The sequence below is a fragment of the Erinaceus europaeus genome, chromosome 5, assembly GCF_950295315.1.
Source record: "Erinaceus europaeus chromosome 5, mEriEur2.1, whole genome shotgun sequence".
In the NCBI taxonomy this organism is placed as follows: Eukaryota; Metazoa; Chordata; class Mammalia; order Eulipotyphla; family Erinaceidae; genus Erinaceus; species Erinaceus europaeus.
Window position 1 is genome coordinate 41,928,826 of NC_080166.1, and position 23,587 is coordinate 41,952,412.

The following is a 23,587-nucleotide window of genomic DNA, read 5'->3' on the forward strand; positions in this document are numbered from 1 at the left end:
TTCCTGCCTCCTAGTCTTTTTACTCTTTACACTGACTTCAAACTCAGTTTCAAAAAGTAATCTAAAACAAAAACCAAGCAATCTCCCCCCAAATTTAACTTCTTTCTTTTTAAAAAAATTATTATTTTATTTTTCTCTTTTTCCCTTTTGTTGCCTTTGTTGTTATTATTTTAAAAAATATTTATTTATTTATTCCCTTTTGTTGTCCTTGTTGTTTTATTGTTGTAGTTACTATTGTTGCTATTGCTGTCGTTGTTGTTGGATAGGACAGAGAGAAATGGAGAGAGGAGTGTAAGGCAGGGAGGGGGAGAGAAAGACACGTGCAGACCTGCTTCAATGCCTGTGAAGCAACTTCCCTGCAGGTGGGGAGCCAGAGGCTCGAACCGGGATCCTTATGCTGGTCCTTGCGCTTTGCACCACCTGTGTTTAACCCGCAGCATCACCACCCACCTCTGTATTTATTTCTTTTTGCCACCGTGGTTATCACTGGGGATTTAGTGAATGCCCAGCTCCTGACTCCTGGCAGCCATTTTTTTCCTCCTCTTTTCTTTTCTCTCTCACTCTCTCCCTTCCTTCCTTCTTTCCTTCCTTTTTTTCCTCTCTCTTTCTTTCTTTCTCCCTTTCTCTTTTTCTCCCTTTTTCCCTTTCTTTTTTGATACAGGTTGAGAGACAGAGGATAGAGAGAAGGAGAGACAGAGGGAAGGAGAGACACTTGAAGCACTGCTTAGTCACTCATGAAACTTCCCCCCATGTAGGTGAGTGGCTCTTACACATAGTAATGTATGTGCTCTAGTTGTGAAATACTTCACTCCCTTTATTTATTTTTTATTAATGAGGAAGATAGAGGGAGACAGAGATTTAGATTGAGATAGAGACAGATATAGGTAGATGATAGATAGATAGATAGATAGATAGATAGATAGACAGATAATAGGGAATATTCTGGTGTAAAGTGGTGCTGGACATTGATTGACTCAGGGGTCTCTGGAGCCTCAAGCATGCAAACTCTCCCCAGCCTTTAAATTTAATCTTACTGTTGTAGATCGCCTTGCAGAATTTTGAGAAATGACTTTTTGCATTGATTACCTTATTTTCATTCACAGTGTTACACACCTGTCAAACCTGTGACCAACAGTTATTCATTTGTGTAGAATTCTCTAGAGTTTGTTCAAAAGTCTCTATAATTATGCAGACAATACAATTATGTAGAAACTGCTTACTGAAAAGTTATTCAAAGAATGGATGTTGAGAGGAGATACTGCTGACCCCTTTTCTAACTAAAAGTCTACATTATTGGTTCTCAAACTTGAGCTTGCATCAGAATTATGTGCAGGGCTGTTAACATATTGATTGTTGGGTCTTGGCTCCAGCATTTCTGATTCTTTAAGTCTGGAGTGGGCCCTAAATTTTGCAACATGTGCAATATTGTTGTTTCTTCCTTGTCTTTTCTTCCCATATCTGAAAACAGTCATTAAGAGGATAGGCTTTGGATACTGAATCACATTTGATTCTGTCTCTAAACCATCAACTATATGAACTTAGCTAATTTATATAATTTTTCAGACACCTCAATTTTTTAATTTGAAAAATGGGACTGCTTCTATTTGTTCATAGAGTTGTTGTGAGGAGTGAGACAATGTGTACAACTGGTTTAGAACATACATTATACACACAGCACATATATATATATATATATATGTATATATTCCAAATGTTATCTGTTTCTAAGAGTTTGTGAACATCTCTGTAATAATTTGTTAGGTTGACCGAAAATAGACTAGGATAGAGGAAAAATTAAAATAAGACATGGTTGCTTTAAATAGATTTTTTTTTTTTTAATTCCACTAATGAAGTGCAACCCAGACATCAACATTTGCTGTTATTACCTGAGGTCAAAATAAAGGTAGGGCCTCAGAGCACATCAGAAGAGGTGGAGGAAAAAAATAACAAAACAAACAAACAAACAAACAAAAAACCCTACATGGAGACATGGGTTGGTAGCTATTTAGTAATGAAACTCAAAACTTTCCAAGTGCAGCAACAGGCAAGACTGTTTTAAGTTTTTAAACATGGTCTTGAAATTCCCACTCCTTGCAAAATTCTCTCCTCCCTCCCTCACTAGTCTGCCTGGGTAATGGAAATTCCCACTTATTTGAATTAAGGCTCTGTGTCTTTAGGATGCAAATTGTATTTTCTAGGAGTAATAGCACATTAATCCAATAATACTCACTAACTCTTCCAGATTAGATTATATCAGATTAACTAGGTGTTACCTTGGACAACACAATGCTTTGCCTTGAGGGGATAGGGCACAGAAGCAACTGACTTGAAGGAAAGTCCTAGAATCTAAGGACAGGGACAAAGCATACAAGGGCACTGGGGGGCAGGAGAGAACCATTGGTGACCAACTCAGCTGCTGCTCAGTCAAGAGCTCCAGTCAAGCCTCCCAGTTCCCTGAAACCTCAGGTCCTTCCTACACAGTTGATTTTAAGGTTGAGTTCTGAAAGTTGCTTCTCTTTCTTGGTGAGACTCAGGAGTGTGGTTTCAATGCATAAATTAAGTTGTACCATCTCCTCTCCAGCCCTTGCTCCTAGTATAGAGATGCACATATTCTGTGCAAAAGAAAAGCCCTGCTCTAGTTCTAGTTCCAGTTAAACTCAGCCAAGCAGTGACTATTTTGCAGGGAGGAGGGCATACCTAAGCAGAGCTAGCCTTGTGAATTTTCCCCTTCTCTCCATCTACGTCTGAGGATGATTAAGTCACCTGGAGCCAACGTTACATAAGCCTTATCCTAATATCATGGGAAATCCTGGGAGGACATGCAGATTACTGAAGAGCCATTTTAATAGCTTGTGCTGACTGGGATTCTTAAAACAAATCCCACTGACAGTTTTTAGTGACTTTTTCCTGGCTCACGTGGAAGATAGTATTAGGGCACCAAGCCTGCGCCCCACTTTAACAGCAGCACATAGGCATGTTTCACTTCAAGACAGAAGCTCCTTGCACCAACAACCTCCAGCTGCAAAGTGGGAAGGCCTAAAGTTTCATTTCATAGCTCCTCTTTTTGGGGTTCCTGGGCTTTTCTGCAGGCTGGTTATAATCTGGCAGGCTGTTCCCCAGCTCTTGGCATTTTAGCAGTCCTTTGTTTCACATCTAAAGTAAACTCATGTCCATTTGCAATGTTCCATATTGGAACAGAGCTGCAGGAAGGCGTGATGGGCTAAAGGCCAGGTGGGCAGGGCCAAGGTCAGGTCTAGGTGCGCTGGTTTTAGACTTTAGCCCTGCCCTGCCCCCACTTGGCTAATGGGGAGGTCATGTTTTCAGCCCACACTGAATTTGCATTAGGAAGCTAAACTACACTGTGGCCTGTGGAGGGGTCTGGTAAGAGAGTGACAGGGAAGAGGATGTACTGTGACTACTCAGGGTGTGGGCAGCAAGTCACAGCACTGCCTGGTGGTGTGTGTGTTGTTAGCTCTGGGAGGACACTGACCAGTGAGGCTAGAGAGGAGGCTTGACTAGTGAGTTTACAGGCCTCTTGCTAACGCTAAGATTCTCTGATTTATTCCAGATTTATGAGATGAAACCTTCTAGGCACCTCTGCAGGTAATTCTAAAAACGACATTGCTGGGGGTCAGGTGGTGGCAAACCAGGTTAAACACACATTACCCAGTTTGAGGCCCCTGCCCTCTGCAGAAGGTCTTCTTCATGAGGTCTTTTCTCAATTTCTTTTTGTCTTAACAACAACAAATTAGAAGGAAGGAAGGGAGGGAGGAAGGAAGGAAGGAAGGAGACAAAGAAAGAAAGAATTAGGGAATGAAAAAGGCCACCTGGAGTGTGGATTAGTAGCCCTAGCAAGAACCCTGGTGGTAATTAAAAAAAAAGTCATTACTCACAGTTGCCACACCTCCTTTTTGGGAGTGGCTTTCCTTGGTTCCTGAGACCACTGTGGAGTGGAACATAGACTGGCTCTCTTAGGTAAATTTTCCAGACACTGAAAGTAGTTTGGTTGGGGCCTTCATGTACTATTACTGGGTGTGAACGCCTATATGCTAATAAGGGTTAGGGAGAATGTTATTGTACTCAATTAATTCTTTTTTCAGGTGAGATCTGTTTTATTTTTTTTATTATTTTAAAAAATATTTATTTATTCCCTTTTTTTGCCCTTGTTATTTCATAGTTGTAGCTATTATTGTTGTTGTTGATGTCATCGTTGTTGGATAGGGCAGAGAGAAATGGAGGAGGGGAGACAGAGACGGGGAGAGAAAGATAGACACCTGCAGACGTGTTTCACCGCTTGTGAAGTGACTCCCCTGCAAGTGGGGAGCCCGGGTCTCAAACTGGGATCCTTACGCCGGTCCTTGAGCTTTGCACCACGTGCGCTTAACACACTGCGCTATCGCCTGACTTCTGAAATCTGTTTTATTTAAAGTGAATTGTTCATAGTATTAGGTTTGGTAATCCAAGAAATTCACCAAGAGAGACCAGAGTGATGTAAAAACAAAGAGCCTTTATTTCTAGCCTGGGCAAGGGGCTAGGGCCGAGACCTCACAGCTGTTCTAGGTGCTCGACCTTGAACCCCAGCACACGAGGAGATATATAGAGTATGGGTTACATAGCATACATGACACGAGGAGATATATAGAGTATGGGTTACATAGCATACATGACAAGCTTAGCCTCATGGTTATCTTCTTTACACATCTGGGGGAAATGTTTATCAGTCTCTATCTCTCTGCAGATGCCTTGGAAATGCTTAATGGTCTCTATCTCTCCGGAGATGGCTTTCTTAATGCTCAGCTTACCTTTGTTCCTGTTGACTCAGGGCCATGGGTTCAATTTCCAGAAATGGTCCTGAATTCCAGGACCTCTTCTTCTGAAACTGGGGCCTATCTCATTTCTGCAGTTTTTGGAGCCTGTCATGGAGTCACTGCAGTCTCCACCCTTCCAATAGTTTGTTAGAAGAAACATATACTGTCGGTCTAGCATCGCGGGAGAGAGAGATGACCCAGGAACCAAGATTGAGGTGGCAAGGCAATACATAAATCTTTATTTATGCGAGCTCCCCACAATTGGACCACCTCGTTAAGCCAAGTGGCGCAAACCACAATGGCCAGCAGCAGCCTCTCTTGTCTTGCATGCCCACCCTCCTCCAGCTTCAAACCCTGGCAACCACTGCCCAATGGGAGTGGCTTGACATCCATACATAGTTAGGAGAGGGTTGGAGAAAGCCACCGCTCCAGCAACAGTTGCTAGGGGTTCAACTGCTAGGATAGCAATACCCTGAGGGGAGTTAGGAGTGAGGCCTTTAGCCATTTGTAAGACAAAGCAGAAGATTGATATGTAGATAAAGGGATGGGCCATATGAGCATGGACATAAGGTGGAGCAGGTTTAACAAAGCTGTCCCTCGGAGGGAAGATGCATTTTGTGGGGCAGGGGAGACTTACCTGGTGGCCAACCATCTGAGATTCATGTTTCCTCCTATTTTGCTCAGCCCCTCTGTAGAGAGAGAGACTTACCAAGTGAACTCATCTCATAGGTTAAGCTCTGCCAGGCTCCACTAACTCCCCACAATTAGGGAGAATGTTATTGTCCTCAATTAATTCTTTCTTCAGGTGAGATCTGTTTTATTTAAAGTGAATTGTTGATAGTTTGCTAGAAGAAACATATACTATACTATAAACCTTAAAGAAGGAAAGGCCAATGGTATGGCTTTCTATGTGTCTCTAAAAAAGAGACTGACAAATAAAAAAACTTAATAAAACTTAATAAAATAATAGAATTATTTTATTAAATGCAAAGAAGTAGGTCACTCCAGTTCTGAATATCATTCTTGCTTGTTATATTAGTCTTGCCGTAGACAATCTATATCAACAAAGAAATTTCTTTCAAATGACTAGGAATAAAGACAGAAATTCGGTCTCTTGGTATATATATATTATTATTAAAATTTTTTAAACTTCAGAATCACTATGATATAGATTTTATTAACTCTTGTATGATATGCCTACTGGCAAAGAAATCACAGAGTATTCTTTCCACTTCTCTGACACCCTCTTATGTTCTTCTGGCTCTGACCATTCTACTTTTCACTATTTTTGACTTTCTCTAGCATGAGCCTAATTTCTTAGGGCAGCCTTCATGTTAGAGTCAGTAGCCCTTTTAGACTTTTATGTTTTAAGATGTTGCAACATTCATTCTCTTACAATTGCAGAAGAAAAGCAACTTTTTCCCAGTTGTTCTGTGACTTTTCCTCTCTGAGATTTAGTTTCCCCCTCTGTTGAAGACCATTTCCAAGAATCATCTCCCTGCTTCTCCTCTCCCATCTCGGTCATATGTGCCTCCTCACAAGTCCTGGGACTCCAGCCTCTGACCCACCTCTAGAGCACATACAGGGAATCCAGGGCTAAGACAGTCTTTATTACTCAAGCTCTTTCCTTGATGTTCTTATTGTTGCAGTCATAAACTTACAGCAAGTCACTTCTTAGATCCTCTAGCCATCTGTGTTGCTTTGTTTTTCTCCTAGACTCTGAATCTCATTTTCTTCTTCTTCTTTTTTTTTCTTTCCCTCCAGGGTTATCGCTGGGGCTCGATGCCCGCTGCCTGCACTACTATGAATCCACTGCTCCTAGAGGCTATTTTTCCCTTTTGTTGCTCTTGTTGTTTATTGTTGTTGTTCTTGTTGCTGTCATTGTTGTTGGATAGGACAGAGAGAAATGGAGGGAGGAGGGGAAGACAGAGGGGGAGAGAAAGATAGATACCTGCAGACCTGCTTCACCACTTGTGAGGCGACTCCCTTGCAGGTGGGGAGCTGGGGATTGGAAGCAGGATCCTTGCGCTGGTCCTTGGACTTTGGACCATGTGTACTTGCTATGTTCCCGCTTGACCCCCTGAATCTTATCTTCTATAGCTGGCAAGTTTGTGATCTTGGGCAAATAGCATCACTTTTTGGAGTCTCAATTTTCTCAGTTGTAAAAAAAAAAAATGAGTTGATAATGTTTCTTTTGCACAGATTAATTAATTGTGGAAATCTGCTGACAAACAAATCTTTATCTTATTTTTATAAATAATGATTTTTAAGACAGCAGACAATCAGTACTCTAAAATATAGTCCATCCAATTAGATACCCCTGGCTCTTCACATTTTAGTATGTATATATCTATATGTGTCCTAATTTTTCGTGGCCCCTGATCCCAGATTCTCTTTTCTAAAAGATGCACCTGATAAAGTGGTGCATCTGCTATTCCAAGCTTGGGATCCATGATTGCTCAACAAATTGTTTGGCTTCATATGTTAACTCTCTTTTCAATCACCAGGTTCCAGATGCCACCAGGATGCTGGCTAGGCTTCCCTGGATTGAAGACCCCACCAATGTGTCCTGGAGCTCAGCTTCCCCAGAGACACACCCTACTAGGGAAAGAGACAGGCAGACTGGGGGTATGGACCGACCAGTCAACGCCCATGTTCAGAGGGGAAGCAATTACAGAAGCCAGACCTTCTACCTTCTGCAACCCTCAATGACCCTGGGTCCATGCTCCCAGAGGGCTAGAGAATGGGAAAGCTACCATGGGAGGGGGTGGGTTATGGGGATTGGATGGTGGGAATTGTGTGGAGTTGTACCCCTCCTACCTTATGCTTTTGTTCACTAATCCTTTCTTAAATAAAAAATTAAAAAAAAAAAAGTGGTGCATCTGGTAAAGCATACGTTACAATGCTCAAGGACCCAGGTTCAAGGCTCCTGTCCTCTGCAGAGGGAAAGCTTCATGAGTGATGAAGCAGTGCTGCTAGTGCCTCTCTTTCTCTCTCTCACTATCTCTCCTTTCCTCTTGATTTCTCTCTGTCACTATCTAAAATAAAAAAAATGTATTTGTGTGGGTGGGGGAGGGGCGAGGGTCCCCAAAACATTCAGCTCTGGTTTGTGGTGTTGTAATCTCTGGGCCTCAGGCATGCAAGCCTGGAGTGTTGTCTTCCCAACTCTGGTCCCAGACTCTCAACACTTTTGATGCTACTGGTTTTGGGGCACAACCTCTCTTTCTGTTATAATATTTCTTGCATCTCTGCATGTACTAGTCTTTCCTCCATACCATGTGTCTGTCTGTGCTCCTCTTACTGTTATAGCCAAGGTGCTGACTATAATAACATCTGATTTGCATACCTCAGGGATTATTCTGGAGATCAAAGGGGATGATTTATGTGATGAGAATGCTTTGGAAAGTAAAATGGGCTGTATTCACCTGAGTTATTATTGTGATGATGATTATCATTCCTGGACTACCTTCAGATGACTAAAAATATTCCCCCAGTCTGGACCTTCTCAGTATATTCTTATCTCTCTTGGATGTCCTTACACTGGCAGAGAAGTCTAACAGTTTAAGTGACTGGAGAACTTGCTGGTAGACAGCAGTGTTGAGGGTGGAGACTGCCTGGGTAATGAATTACCTTCTTTAGGGTCCCAGTGGGAAATCTGGTACCCTGGAAAGTGTTAATTTACCTCACTTGAGTGAATGCTTTAGACCCAGCAAGCATTTCATTTGCCAGGGCAGCCCATTGTGACAATGACATTAAATAGTCATTATCATTACGTTGGAAATCCTGTCACCTAGGGGACTTAGAAGGGTTTCTCAAATGACATACACACAAGCACCCCAAATGAACAGAATGTTCATCTAGAAGAAAGTATTTGTGAGGAAAACATTTGTTTGTAATTGTCAGTGTTTGGCAAAGGCAGGAAATGAAAAAATGAAATGAACCACAGCTTTGGATTCCTTCCAGTGTTTTTTCCAATCCCAAATTTTCAAGGCTAGGGAGGTAAGCCTTCCTGTCATGGACCATGTGCTCCAGGGAGGAGAGTAGGAACCTTCAAATCTTTTACCCCCTCCATCCAGGAAGTCATTTCAAAGGGAGATGCCTCTGGGGAAAAGCAAGAGCTCATTGGCCAATATTTATTTATAGTCCTGTACCCTGTAAACTTGTCTTCTTTTTTAAAAATTAAGAGCAAAAAAAAAAGCATTTTGGTTTTTGGTTTTTGGATCACCTCCAGGGAGTCATATCTGTTTTCTTTATTTCTGTTCTGGTTGCTCAACATCTTTGGTCTTGATGGAATTGGTTTCATGCCTAGGCTCTCCCTTAATATTAATGTTCTTATTATTGGTTACTTCTTCTGTGTTTTCACTATCCTTGACAATCTTATTTTATTAGCTGTTCTTTATAATAGTAAAGTGAGGTGGATCAGCCTTACTGAATATTTATCCAACAAACTGTCCAACATTTATTTTCCTTTGTTGGCTTTTATTAAGATTTATTATAACCTTTTCTTTCTTTCTGATAGTTGCCTTTCTGCAAGAAAATTATTTCATGCCCTTTCTCTTGGAGTTACATGAGCCAGGGGTTTGTGTCATCTGCTTTTAATTCATGTTTGGTTTCTTTCTTGCTCTCTTCAAAATTATTGTGGCATCTCTTGTTCATACAAATGGTGTTTAGCTAATCTAGGACAGATCTGAGCAGAGGGCTTCTTTATTTTGCTTCCTTGACATTTAGGCACATCTCTAAGTAGCCACCAGCTGTCAATCAATTCTTTTGCATATGACTTGTTTCCAAATAATCATTCACTGCTAATAGTCTGTGGTTGTTGCTGTGGTTGCATATATGTTGGCTCTCTGACAAATCACTGGGCTGTCAGGCTGTGAAAAGAGATGCTTTAGGGATGACTAACAATTGATAGATAATATAACAGAAACAACACTGATTCTGGCCATATAAGAAATACTCAAGTAAGATGTCTTCCAAATGTCATCATCATCATCATCATCATCATCATCATCATCATCATCATCACCACCTCTATAACCACTAGCTTTTCATCCAGTAGCTCCCACCTTCAGTCTTATACTATCAAAAGATTTCATTCTTTTTTTATCTATGCATGTCAATCTAGTTATCCTTGATGTCCTAAACTTTGATTACCTAATTGTGTGTATTCCCCAACAGTATATTTCTCTGTTGCACTTACATCATGTTTTAGTTATTGTTAATTTCCTACCTTTCTCACTCACTGTTTGTCTTATTCTTCATTCGCCGAATACTGTACTGAGTATTAGGGAAACCTATTACATTTCCTTTTTATGAAATTACTATTTCTTATTAATGTTTTATTAGTAATTTAACAATGGCTCACAAGATTATAAAGTTATAAGGGTATAGATTCACACCACATCTACCACCAAAGTTCTGTGCCTTGTCTATACTAGGGATAATCACCATAATGGTCACAAAGTCTTAGAAACAGCTTGACTGCTTTTCTTTGAAAGTTCATGTGTTTCAGTTTTTTATATTTCACATGGGAGAGAAGTTAGCTAACAGCTGTCTTTTACTTCCTCACTTATTTTGCTAAGCATAGTCATCTCCAGTTCCATCCATTTTTATCTCAAAGGGCACAACATCATCTTTTTCAATTGCATAGGAGTATACCATTGAATAGATGTCCCATAGTTTCTTTATCCAGCCATCTGTAATGGTTATTTGGGCTGCATATGAAATGAATATTAAAATTCTTTAATTAAATAAAAAATGCGTTTTTAAACTATAAAAAATTTCATACATTTGTAAGGACTGTTCACATACAGCTTCTTTTTACTGTAATCACTTTATTTTGTCTACCCAGTAGTGAAGTATAGACTCTTAGGCATTTTATAGACCAGGACTGGTGGTAATTTGACTAAATTTGCAAAAGGTTCAAAAGATCAGCCATATTATTTTTTAAAAAGTGTTTTGCCCCGGCCTGCGGGGTTATCGACAGAAACCTAGGGTAGGGGGCGAGAGAATGGAGGGGACAAGAGACACGAAGAACGAGAGCAAGACAGGTTTCTGATCAAGCTCTGAAAATTTTATTTTACAGCCGCATTTTAAGCACACACCATGAGGAAGTTCTGCTAAGGTAGTGGGGGGAGGGAGGTGGGTGAGCAACTTTCCAAACAGTTAGATGGTAATCACAGTTACAATGATCAGAATGTCCGTTCACCGGTTATGTGAGAGACTTAGCTAAGGTTTTGGCTCCCGGCAGTGTTTAAATTTAATTTTATATTTATTGATCTTTTAATGAGAGAGATACAGAGAGAAAGATACACACAGAGAGAGATCTGTGTGTATCAGCTCTGGCTGGCTCATGGTGGTGTTGGAGGTTGAACAGAGGACCTTTGGTACTTCAGGCATGAAAGTTCTTTTGAATAATTAACCGTTATGCTGTCTTCCCAGCCCCCAGATATACCCCAGATATGCTGGGCTTGCTTGGTCTCCTGTGATGATTGCAAGGGCACAGGAGTGATGGGAGGGTAACCTCTGAGTATATTTACAATTCATTTTTAAAATTCTCTGCTGCTGTCTTTGAACATGGCTTGATTTACATGAGTTCTGGGTGTAGAATACTCTGGAAATTTATGTGTTATCTTGTATGTCTATCAGATTTAAACTGATGGACTAGGAGTTTCTAAAATAATTCAAGATAATAATAATAATAATAATAATAAAAATAATTTCTAAAATAATTCCCCCTTTTTGGGGCCCCATAGGACCTTACCCTCAACTTGGATCAACAATGGTAGAGAATGTTCCATCCTCCAAAGGGAGGCTGGACAACATACTCTATGATACACCTGAGGAAGATGGGTTGATATTGGGGCAGCATGGAATGTTCCTACTGATGACCACAGAATGTGAGCTCAGATCTACAGGGATGCAGAGATCACATAGGCTCCTAAGCTGATTATGGGCCCTAGATCAGATCAGATCAATGGGATTTGCAGTCAATATTTATACACATATTTGGGAGCTACTGTCTTTCCCAATCCAGTTTTCTGGTCCTTTTCCCAGCCATGACATCATCTCCCCAGACAATAACTAGGATCCACTTGCATATCAGATTTCAGGCTCGGGGATGGGGGTGGGGGGAACCAAACCAAACCAAACCAAACCAAACCAAACCAAACCAAACCAAACCAAACCAAACCAAACCAAACCAAACCAAACCAAACCAAACCAAAACAAAACAAAACAAAACGTTAATTGTAGGAAAGCTATCAAGGGAAGGGATGGGATACGGAGTTCTGGTGGTGGGATTTGTGTGGAGTTGTACCCCTCTTACCCTATGGTTTTGTCAGTGTTTCCTTTTCATAAATAAACAAATAAAAATAAATATGAATAGACATGGGCCTTAGGTCAGATCAGTGGGGTTTACAGTTAATGGTATTTATATACTCTTTCCATATTTGGGAGCTACACTCTGCTCTGATACAGCTTTCTAGTCCTATTCCCAACTCTGACAACATCTCCTCAGACAATACTTTCAGCTCACCTGTATATTAGCTGTGGGGCTCAGGAAAAATTAGTAAAGTCAGGGACCCCTTAGAATATACCTAAAATAGACTTCTTAGCTTCTTCCAACATGAAGAGCCCTAATCTCATCTGTTATATTCTGACCTTTAGGTTCCTTATTATTAAACAATTTGTTCTGCTTTATATCTTAATGCTTTTCAGCCACCAAGTTGCAAAAGCTGCCATGATGCCAGCCTGACTTCCCTGGGCAGACGACCTCATTGTATTCTGGAACCTCATCTCCCCAGAGCCCTACCCCACAAGGACAAATAGAAATGGGCTGAGGGTATGGATTGAGCTTCCAACACCCATATCAACCTGAGAAGCAATTACAGAAGCCAGACCTTCCACCTTCTGTGTCCCATAGAGATCTTTGGTCCATGCTCCCAGAGGGATTTTTTAAAGAGTAGGAAAGCTTCTAGTGGAGGGGAGGGTATTTGAAACTGTTGTGGTGGGAATTATATGAAATTGTACCCCTCTTATCCCATAATGTTGTTGATCATTATTAAATCACTAATAAGAAAAAAAAAAGAAAAATTACTAATATGAAAAAAAAATTAAGTTCTACTAAAGAACTGGCTCATTTAAGGTACTTATTAAATACTGACTAAATGAATGAATGAGTGAATGAATGAATGAATGGGTTTAGCCTCATTACCCAGCTATCTTACTTGTCTAGTTTAGCATTTTCTTGTGAAAAAAAAAAAAAGGTCCATCAAGGACTTTACAGACTTTTCCCCAAGGGTACCATGGGATCAATCAACAACAAGGGATAAACTCTGAGTTTGGGTCAAGTTCACTTACAAGTAGCAATTTTGGACAAAAGCTCAGTTCTCTTATCAATAGTCCTTCAACTCTTTTCAGCAGCTTTGGCAAGCTCTCTTTGTAAAGCAAATGCAGTTTAGTCAGAAACTGAATCTGAAAGCCAGCCTCATCCCTGGTTGGGCAGCAAGATATCCCAAATTAACCGTTTAGTACATTTGAGAAGAATGATTTACAAAAGACTGACAGCACTTTTGAGTCTATATATAGAAACATTAGACTGGTTGATAGATGTAAGAAATCAATCAAGTATAATTTTCTGTGTTCAGTTGCCATGGGCTACACTATAGGATTCTCAGTTTTCATAAATTATCTTCATCATTGGTCAGTGTTAGGAACAGAACTTGTTGACTTTGGAATTAGGCAGTTTTTAGTGGTTTAAAGGCCATAGAGCCATTTTCCTTCTTTATTGCTCCACCCCCCCACCACCTTCTCTTTCCTCCTCCTGCTCCTATTCTAGAGTATAAACTCCAGCTACTGGTGATGCTAGGGACTGAACCTGGAACCTCTGGTGCCTTAGTGTGAAAGTCTTTCTGCATAAACACAATACTGTCTTTTCAGTATGCCCTGTTTCTCATTTTTATCACTGATTTTGTCCTTTTTCTTTGCCTCCCCTTCACCTATGCCTATTTCTTTGGCAGTAGCTGGTCATCAAAAAGACCTTTTTTTTTTTTTTTTGAAATTTAACCTTTTATTTATTTTAAAGTATATTATATTAATTATATTATTTATTTTTTTACCAGAGCATTGGTCAGTTATGGTTTATGGTGGTGTGGGGGATTGAATTTAGGACTTTTGGAGCCTTTGGCATGAAAGTTTCTTTGCATAACCATTTTGTTATCAGTCCCCTCCCCAAAACTTAAATTTATGTGCTGAAGATTTATCTGGTAGGAAATTGAATGGAGGAAAAAGTTAGGCAGGGAAATTTGTGCATAAGATGATTTTTTTAAATTTTGTTTTGTTCCCCCAAAAGGTTTTGCCATAAGTAGATAGAAAATGTCTTTCTCACTCAAAGTACCTCCAAGCATTTTCACAAATCAATTAGTTACTGGCGAAGCAGAGAAAGTAGAGACAGAATAAACCATGTGGTGACAGCCAGAGACTCTGGCTGCTCTCTCTTCCAGGCATGCTGTCCTTGATCATTAGATAACCACAGCGACACTTCACCCCCTGGCAACTGTTTCCATTACAATCAGAACTTCAGAGCAAGGGTAGGGCGTTTAGGGTCTCATCCTGCTCTACTAATAAGCAAACACCCACAGGAGAGATTGGGGGAAAAGGGAGTCTTACCATCCCTTTGAGACACAAAGCCAAGTAAATAAAATAAAATAACAAAAAATAGAAATCAGTCTTCTATCTGCTCACTTTGACTTCAGGAAGTGCTGTGTTCTCTGGAATGTTTGGTCATTGACTAATGTAAAATGCCAGTGTTTTTCTTTCAGTTCATTAGCAGATACCATACTTGGGAGAGGATGAGGCTCTTGACTTTCAGTGCTTCTGAGCTTACAAAAGAGGTGTGACATGCTTCCTGCCAGTTACCCAGCAGGCAGAGCCTGCAGCATATGCCTTAGGGGCCTTTGAGGTATGGAGAGGGTGGAATAGGAAGAACACCTCAAAATGTGTCCAACTGAGCTGTCAGAAAAATTCTCCATCAGTCACTCTGCAGGAACAAATAGAGTTTCTGAAATGCACTCATCATTTTAGGAGCATGCTTTGAACTTTGAATTCCCAGCTTGCTGATAGCAGGCCTAAAGGGGATGGGGGCAGAGGTCAGAGGATTGGAAGAGGCTCAGGAGAGCAAAGGTAAATCCGTCCTTTGCAAACTGTGGAACCTTCCAGGCAACTCAGCAAGCTGAGCAATTAGAAAGAAAGGAAGAAAAAAAAAAAAGAAAAAAGAAAAAGAAAAAAGAAAAAAGCTTATATAATAGCTCAGAGCTCTTATCTCATTCTTGGGAACAGGCTGGGGGGGTGGGTAGGTGGCAACTATTTTGGTCTTTGGATTCACAGTTGGCAGAGCTGAGGTACAGGGAAGGGAACTGGTCTGTCAGCCCACTTAGCCAGATGTGCATGTTAAGTAAATTTCTTTAGCTCCCCTCAGAAGTCTCTGCAGCATTTCCCCATCCTCCATCAAAGCTGGTGACAACCTCTACCAGAGCCCTTGGCAGACCTGAAAGTGGGAACTTACTGGATTGTTGAAGTCAGGTGAACTTGGAGTCTGAAGAACCTCAACTTGAATTCTTTCTCTACTTGCTAGCTCTGTGGTCTTGGGCAGATTTCTTAATTTTCCTTCCAGTCTCAACTTGCATCTTTTTAAAAACAAGCATGGTAAGAGTGACAGCACAGGTAACTACATTTCTTCACTGGGAGAAAGAAAACCCTTCAAAAGAGTTTAACTCAGTGCTTCACCACCACTCAATGTTAATTGCAGCCAAATTAAAAAAAAAGAAAGAGAACAAAAAACAAACAAACAAAAAACTAAAAAAAAAAAAGTCCCATTTTCCTCCCCTGACTTTTGATCTCAAGAATGAACAGAATCCACTTTATCAGATGGCCACATGTTCTGTTCCCATGGTTCTCCAAGTGTGACTGACTACTCTAGCCCTAGAGGTACCATAGAACACATGAGAACTGCAGATTATCAGACACTTTCTGGACCATCTGAGTAAGGAACTTTTATTATAAGTGGAGGGAAAGCAGTAACCTGTGTTTTAACATCTTATTTTTTTAGAAAATTTTTTTATTATCTTTATTTACTTATTAGATAGAGAAAGTCAGAAATCGAGAGGAAGGGGGAGACAGAAGGAAAGAGGCAGAAAAACACCTGCAACCCTGCTTCACCACTCGCAAAGCTTTCCCCCTGCAGGTGGGGACCAGGGGCTTGAACCTGGGTCCTTGTGCGTTGCAACATGTGCACTTAACCAAGTGTGCCACCACCTGGTCTCTGTAGTTTGGGAACTGTTGCCCTATATTATCTTCACATTGGCAGGATAAAAAAACATGATGGCAAGTGGCATAATCATTGTTGTAACATGGTTCACACTTTTGAGATTAGGAATAAATTAGGGATACCTCTATATGTGTCCTGTCTTTGTGCATCAGTTAAGAAAAGGCAATTTGCTAAAGGTGGCCATCACTCTGAACTTTTTTGTTTTTGTTTTTGGCTTTTAGGATTGTCACTGGGGCTCAGTGCCTGCTTGGTTCCACTATTCCTGGCAGCCACTTTTCCCTTTTGATGGAAAGAGATAGGGAGACAAAGAGAGGGTGAGAGAGATAGAGAGAAAACTGCAGTATTGTTCCACTATTTATGAAGCTCCCCCATCCCCTCATAGGTGGGGACTGGGGGCTTGAACCCAGGTATTTGATCCTGATAATGTATGCATTCTACAGGGTGCACCACCATTGGCCCCCATCCCTTTGAACTTTTAGGATTTTTTTTTTTTTTGTATAGGTCCAGTGGCAAAAAAGCACAGTGGATCTGCATAAGCAGGGAGCTAGTAGAAGAAACTGTCATTAAAATCTCTAAACCCTATAGTTCTGACAATGCTGGAGTATGTAGAGACAGAACACTCTTTGAAATAAAACACTAAGGGGTGTGCTACAACATACAGACTCTTAGAAAAGATGCCACTGTTTATATTATGTATGATGCAGAGAGTGTTGACAATTTCCAAAATGATCTTGAAAGTACTTTGAAAGTTGAATATGTGATGTAAAGTTTGGATATTTTAGAGCTGTGGAGAAGATCAATCTCATTATTTCTCTACTTGGGGACAGGATGTTGTGTCACCTAATTGGCTTCACAGTTATTCCTTGAAAATTCTTTATAGTTATAGTGGCTTTCAGAAGGGGTTCTTAGCAAAAATGACTCTTAGGGAACACGTGCATGTCATCAGGGAGAGTGTGTGCTTTTTATGTATGAGGCCCAGGTTTAGTCTCCCTGGCTACATGAGAGCACTAAAGAGAGAGAGGCAGGTGGGACTGCATGGGTGGTAGAAAAGTGTGGCACACCTAGTAGGGCACACGTGTCATTGTGAGTGCTGGAGTAGTGCTCTGGTGGTTCTCTCTCTCTTCTTTTTTTTTTTTTTAATATATTTTATTAGTGATTTAATAATGGCTAACAAAATCATAAGATTACAGGAGAATATCATCCCTTCTCCCCTGGCACTCCAGCCATCCCTCCAAGGATAACCAACATAGTTTTCACAGTCTTAGTGACAATTTAACTACATAACAATTTAACTACTTTTTTTTTTCTTTATAACAAGTTCATGTATGGCGCTAGGTGGTAGCACACCTGGTTGAGTGCACACATTACCATGCTTGAGAACCTGCGTCCAAGCCCTTATTCCCTATCTGAAGGAAGGGTGCTTCATGAGTAGTAAAGCAGGCTGCAGGTATTTATCTTTCTCTCCTCCTCTCTATCTCCCAATCCTCTCTTAATTTCTTTCTGTCTTATCAACAATAAAAGTAGAAAGAAAGAAAGAAAAAAAAGAAAGAAAGGAAGAGAGGAAGAAAGAAAGAAAGAAAGAAAAATATATGGCCACTTGGAGTGGTGGACTTTTAGTGCCAGCACCAAGCCCCAGCAAACAAAATAAAACAAAACAAAACAACACAACAAGCAAAAAACCCTAAACCCCAAGCTCATCTTTATATTTCAGTTCTTTATATTCTACTTATGAGGAAAACCATCTGGTAATTGTTCTTCAGAAATATGCTGGTCAATGCCCCTGTAGGTCCTCCTCTGCCATCATTTTCCAGGACCGAACCTTCCCCCCCTTCCCCCGAGTCCTTTAATTTGGTGCAATACACCAGACCCAGTCCAAGTTCTGCTTTGTGTTTATTGTTCAACTTTCTTTCTTTCTTTCTTTTTTTTTTGTAATTGGATTCGTTTTATTGAAAGTGCCTTTAAAATTTAGATGGAAAAGAGTCCTGCCAATATTTTCCTCTAAGTATTTGATAGTTTCTGGTCTAACATCCAAGGGGTGTTGAAATATAGATGTAGCCCTTTCAGTAGATGTTTGATGTACTTAGATGGCCTCTCATTGGGTACATACATGTAAATCATTGTTTTTTTAAAAATATATTTATTCCCTCTTGTTATCCTTGTTTTATTATTGTAGTTATTGTTGTTGTTATTGATGTCATTGTTGTTGGATAGGACAGAGAGAAATGGAGAGAGGAGGGGAAGATGGGGGAGAGAAAGATAGAAACCTGCAGACCTGCTTCACTGCCTGTGAAGCAACTCCCCTGCAGGTGGGGAGCCGGGCTCAAACTGGGATCCTTATACCAGTCCTTGCACTTTGTGCCACCTGTGCTTAACCAGCTGCTCTACCACCTGACTTCCGATGTACATTGCCAGGAACCATTTCTCTGCTTGATAGATGATAAGCTTTGAAACAATGGAAGCCCTTGAGACAAGTTTCATTTCCCCCCTGGGCAGGCCAATTCCCTTAAGGTAGACCATTTATCAGAAATAGTGACACAACACATAGTTGTGGTAGCAAACATGGTTTCGGCCATTGTATGTTGCAAGGAACATTCCACTTTGAAGATTTTGAACATTCCATTCCTCCTCCTCCTCCTCCAGCACTCCCCCCCCCCTTCCCAAAGCCTTATAATGCCTGTGAACACAATAAAATTTTGCAGCTTGATCAGAAACCTGTCTTGCTGCCGTTCTTTCGTGTCTCTTGTCCCTGTCATTCCAGGTCTTTTAGGTTCCTAGCCCCTGTTCACCGCCCCGCTGGTCGGGGGAGTACATAATTGTTAAGACCTCTTGATCAACTGATCCTTTGACCACTAAGTAATGTCCATCCCAATCTTTTTTTACTTTATTTTTTAAGCTCTATTGTGTCAGATATGAGAATAGCTGTTCCTGCCCTTTCCTGTGGCCCATTGGCTTTACTGTGGTCCTTTACTGTGGTCCAAACTGTTTGGTAGTTTTCCATCCTTTCACTTTGCGTCTGTGTTTGTCTTGTTGAGTTAGGTGGGATTCCTGCAGACAGCATATGGTTGGGTTGTGTTTTCTGATCTAACTTCTTACTCTGTGCTTTTAATAGATGAACTCAGGCCATTGACATTTATTGATATTGTGGAATGAAGATATTTTAATGCCATTATTGTAGATTTTTAGTGTTCTGCTATATAGCATATTTATGGTGGTCTGACTGTTTATAGGATATCTTTTAGAACTTCTTTCAGGGCCAGCTTGGTGATAGACAGTTGATTCCTTCAACTGTTGCTTGTCTAAGAAGGTTTTTATGTCTCCATCTAGTCTGAATGACAGTCTAGCAGGTTACGGTAGTCTTGGTTGAAAGCCTTTCTCACTGAGCACTCGATAGATATCTTGCCATCCTCTTCTGGACTGTAGTGTTTGTGTGGAGAAGTCTGCTGCTAATCTTATGGGTTTTCCTCTGTAGGTGACTGTTTTTCTCTTGCAGCCTTCAGAGTCCTTTCTTTACCCTTATTCCTTTCCAGTCTAAAGATGATGTGTCTTGGTGTCTTTAAGTCTGAGTTAATTCTGTTTGGGACCCTCTGGGCTTCTTGAACCTTTATGTTTTTTATCTTGTCAAGAGTAGGGAAGTTATTATCTCTTATGTCCTGTATAATGCTTTCTTCCCCTCCCTCTCTTCTTCCTCTGGTAAGCCAATAATGTGTGAATTACTTCTTCTGAAGTCATCCCGTATGTCTCTGTTGTTGTTTTCAGTATCTCTTAATATCTTTTTGAGATCTCTTCTTTTTTAGTTTTCTCTGATTCCATCCTCAATCTTACTAATTCTGTTTTGTGCCTCACTTATTCTATTCTCTCTCCCCTCTGTTGTTTTCTGTAGCTCAGCTCTTTTGTTACCTGTTCTGAAAGTGTATTAGCTTGTTCAGCTAGTTATGCTCTTAGCTCAGCTATTTCAGCTTTCAGCTCTCTAATTATCTCGAGATAGTGTTTTCTTTTGATGTCTCATGCTGTTTCCCCATTTCTGATGATCTTACTTTCAAACTCTTTCCTCACTCCTGTGACTAATAACTCAGTGTTTGGATCCTTCTTCAAAACCCTTTGGGGATCTTTTATCTGGCTTTTGTCCTGGTTCATTTCCCCAATGTTTCTTCTTGGCTTAACCATTGTATATGATGTGTTATGAGGGCCCTCTCTCAGTACCATTCAATCCACTAATCACACTTGCCTGGATTGACTTGTGTCTGACAAGGGAGAGTAGAGTGATGAAGTTGCTGCTACTCTGTGCTGGTTATTGATGGCCAGCAGTTGGTGATAATGTGATCTCTAGGCTTCTCGTGTTTGTATGATCTGTAGTGGGTTGGATGGTGTGTGTGTGTGTGTGTGTGTGTATGGTTTCTTTGGGCTGTCTTGTGGTCACAAATGCTCTGTTTTATGTTGTGCCCTTGCCTTAAGTTCAGAAGGCTAAATACCCCCCTGAGTCAAAGATTGAGAGTTTTTAAGCCTTTTTCTCTTTTCTTCTAGCACTAGGAACAACCTTCATTGCCTGCTGCACTTAATGTGAAATTGCCAAAATGGAGCAGCTCAACTCAGTGCCACCTGGAGCTTTGATTTGACTTTGCTGTTCTTCAACCCACACACTCTTTTTTGCCTCAACTGCAAGTGAGTGAGCACCCACCTGAGACTACAGATCTCTCAGCTGTAGATTATGACTTCAGTTGGGTCTCTTGTAATTATTTGCTGTTTTGGGACAACAGTTATTTCATGGTCATGCCTCCAGAAGTCCTTGAGAGTATTTTAAAAATGTTTTCCTTGCTTCAACATCCTCTATCCATTTCTTCCTTCCCTTCCCCCTTCCATACTTTAAAGTTGGTGTGTATATATTTTTTTTTACCAGAGAAATTCTCAGCTCTGGCTTATGATGACATGGAAGATTGAACCTGGGTTCTTGGAGCCTTAGGCATGCAATTCTCTTTTGCATAACCATTATGCAAATACTCCCACTTGTTGTTACATATTTCTATGGCTTATGTTTCTAGGTCTCTTTTACTGTGTGTCACCTTGTTGAGAGTTAAGTATTCCTTGCTTCTTTCTCTGTGGCACTCTTTATTTCTTTTTATGTGGCGCACCTTTCAATAAATTTTGCAAAGAATGTCTGGTAATTGCAATTCCTTCAGCTGTTGTATGTCTGGTACTGCTTTGATTGCTTTGTCATAGTTGAATGATATCCTTGCAGGGTAAAGTATGTGTGGCTGGCAGCTGTTGTCTTTTAAAACCTTGAATATATCACACCACTCTCACCTGGCCTCAGTGGTTCCTGCAGAAAAGTCTGGTGAGTCTAACTATACTTGCCTTTATAAATCACATTTTTCTTTTCCCCAGCATCTTGTAATTTTCTTCTTTGTCCTTGACTTTTGATAATTTCACAGTGATGTGTCTTTATGTAGGTCTACTTGGGTTCTCTCTGCTTCCTGAACATCTACATTCTTCCTACATCCTAGATATGGAAATTTTTCTGTTATCATCTCCTTGAATATGGTTTTTACCTTCTTTCTTTCCTTATTTCTGAGACTCTTATAATTCAAATATTTGCTTTTCATATGAAATCTTTAATTTCTTGAAGACTTGCTTCATTTTTTCACTAAATCTTTTTTCTTCTTCTCCTTTGAGTTCAAAGAGTGTTGTCATTTTGTCTTCTATATCTGATGTTCTCTCTTCTACATGGATAAGTCCAACTTCCTTGGCTTGCTGTTTGAGGAATGCATTCAAAGTGTCCCCCACACTCTGTAGCTCTCTTTTAAAGTTTCTCTATTAGTGACTTCTTGAAGTCATGAATTTTGTTCTTAATTCTTGTCTTCATATTAAATTAGAGTTTTGTATTTCTTCAAATTTCCTGACAATGTAGTTCCTAAATTATTCCTTTGAAAACTCTGCTGTATCTGCATTGTGAGGTGACTTTCTTTCATTTTGGCTATCCCAAACCAGAATCTTCCTAATTTTACTCATCTGAATTACTTTCAAGTTGTTGGTCAACAGGTGACACTGGGTTCTACTTTGTATGCAAGTTGTTGCAGGGAGGGGATGAGTTCTGAAGAAGTGATGCAGTACTATGGTGCCTGATGTCCCTTAAACAAGAGCCCTAGTCCAGGGGTATGCATGTGTATAGGGGAGGGACTAGATCTCAGATCCCTTTCTCTTGCTGGACTGATTTCTGAAAATTGTAACTCTGTTGTGTGCATGAAGTCACTTTTCCAGCCTGCAGGGGAGTCTGATCCAGTTCAGCAGGATCATTATGGCATCTGGGACGCTTTAGAGGTTGGTTGACTTAGCTGCTTCCACAAGGGTACAAGGATACAGTGTTCAGTTTGCTGGAGGCCTCCTGGGATTCATTCAAGAGCCTATGGCTTCTACAGCTCTAACAGCAGTCACAAACTCCTTTTGAAAGCCTCTTGGTTCCTGAGCTATTTGTGGGACCTTTAAATCAACCTCATGGATTTAAAGCAACTTTAAATATGGCACCTGCCAGCAATGCCTTGCTATGGCTCTGTTTGAGTCTTTCCGCCCCCCCCCCCCATTCCCTTCCTGCTCCTGCTGTTCATGAACAATCACCAACCTTCAGATAGTGATTTTTTTTTTCTCCTTTATGACAAATCTGCAGTTCTCTGATGAAATTCATTGAGTTATTTTGTTGTAATATTTGTTTTCTGGAGGAAAGCCAACTTTCAATGACTAGGTCACCATAGCTTTGCCCTGGAAGTTCTCTCCCTTTCTATATTTTCTCCATTTCCTTTTCCTTCTCCTCATCCTCTTCTTCCTTCTTCCCCCCTCTTCTTCTCTCTTTCTCTTACACACACACACACACACACACACACACACACACACACACACACACAGCACAAAAATATAATGGGGGCAACCAGGTTGTACTATACATGTTCAAGGCCTTGGGTTTCTTCCCTAGCACCACAAAACAAAGCAAACAACTGACTTTTATTTTCTGCTTCCTCTGAGCACTGCCCCTGCTCCTCCATCACTTTTGTCCTTTTCTGGAAAAGCTTTATCCACTTCACTCCCAAGTTTTATTTTATTTTATTTTATTTGAAGAATGAAAGAGTTGCCTTAACAGTATTTGTGACACAAGAAATTTTATTTTATTTATTTTGCAAAGTCACATGTCAACAGGGGTTTAAATCCACACCATTCCCACCAATAGAGTTCTGAATCTTCAGTCTCCCCACTGTAAGCCACCACAGTTCCTCTGAGGTTCTAGGCATGGGCCAGCCATCATTTCTACAACTATCTGTCTACATTTATACATAATTTCTCCCTTTTTCTTCCTGATCCAATCCTCTGTTCCCCTCCAAGTCACTCATCACAACATTACTACCTCCATATATCCCTCTCCTTTCCTTCTCTCTTTCTGGGTGGTGATGGAGCTGGAGTTCAGAGCCCTCTT

General features: G+C 40.5%; 1 long non-coding RNA gene across 1 annotated transcript in view; it reads left to right on the forward strand.

Annotated features, from left to right (window-relative positions):
* The window catches only part of LOC132538604 (uncharacterized), a 152,588-nt gene extending 139,384 nt beyond the window's left edge, over nucleotides 1-13,204 (forward strand). Inside the window, exon 3 of the long non-coding RNA XR_009549948.1 lies at nucleotides 12,528-13,204. This is a non-coding gene — a long non-coding RNA (uncharacterized LOC132538604). The remainder of the gene's footprint in view (nucleotides 1-12,527) is intronic.
* The last annotated feature ends 10,383 nt before the right edge of the window (nucleotides 13,205-23,587 follow it).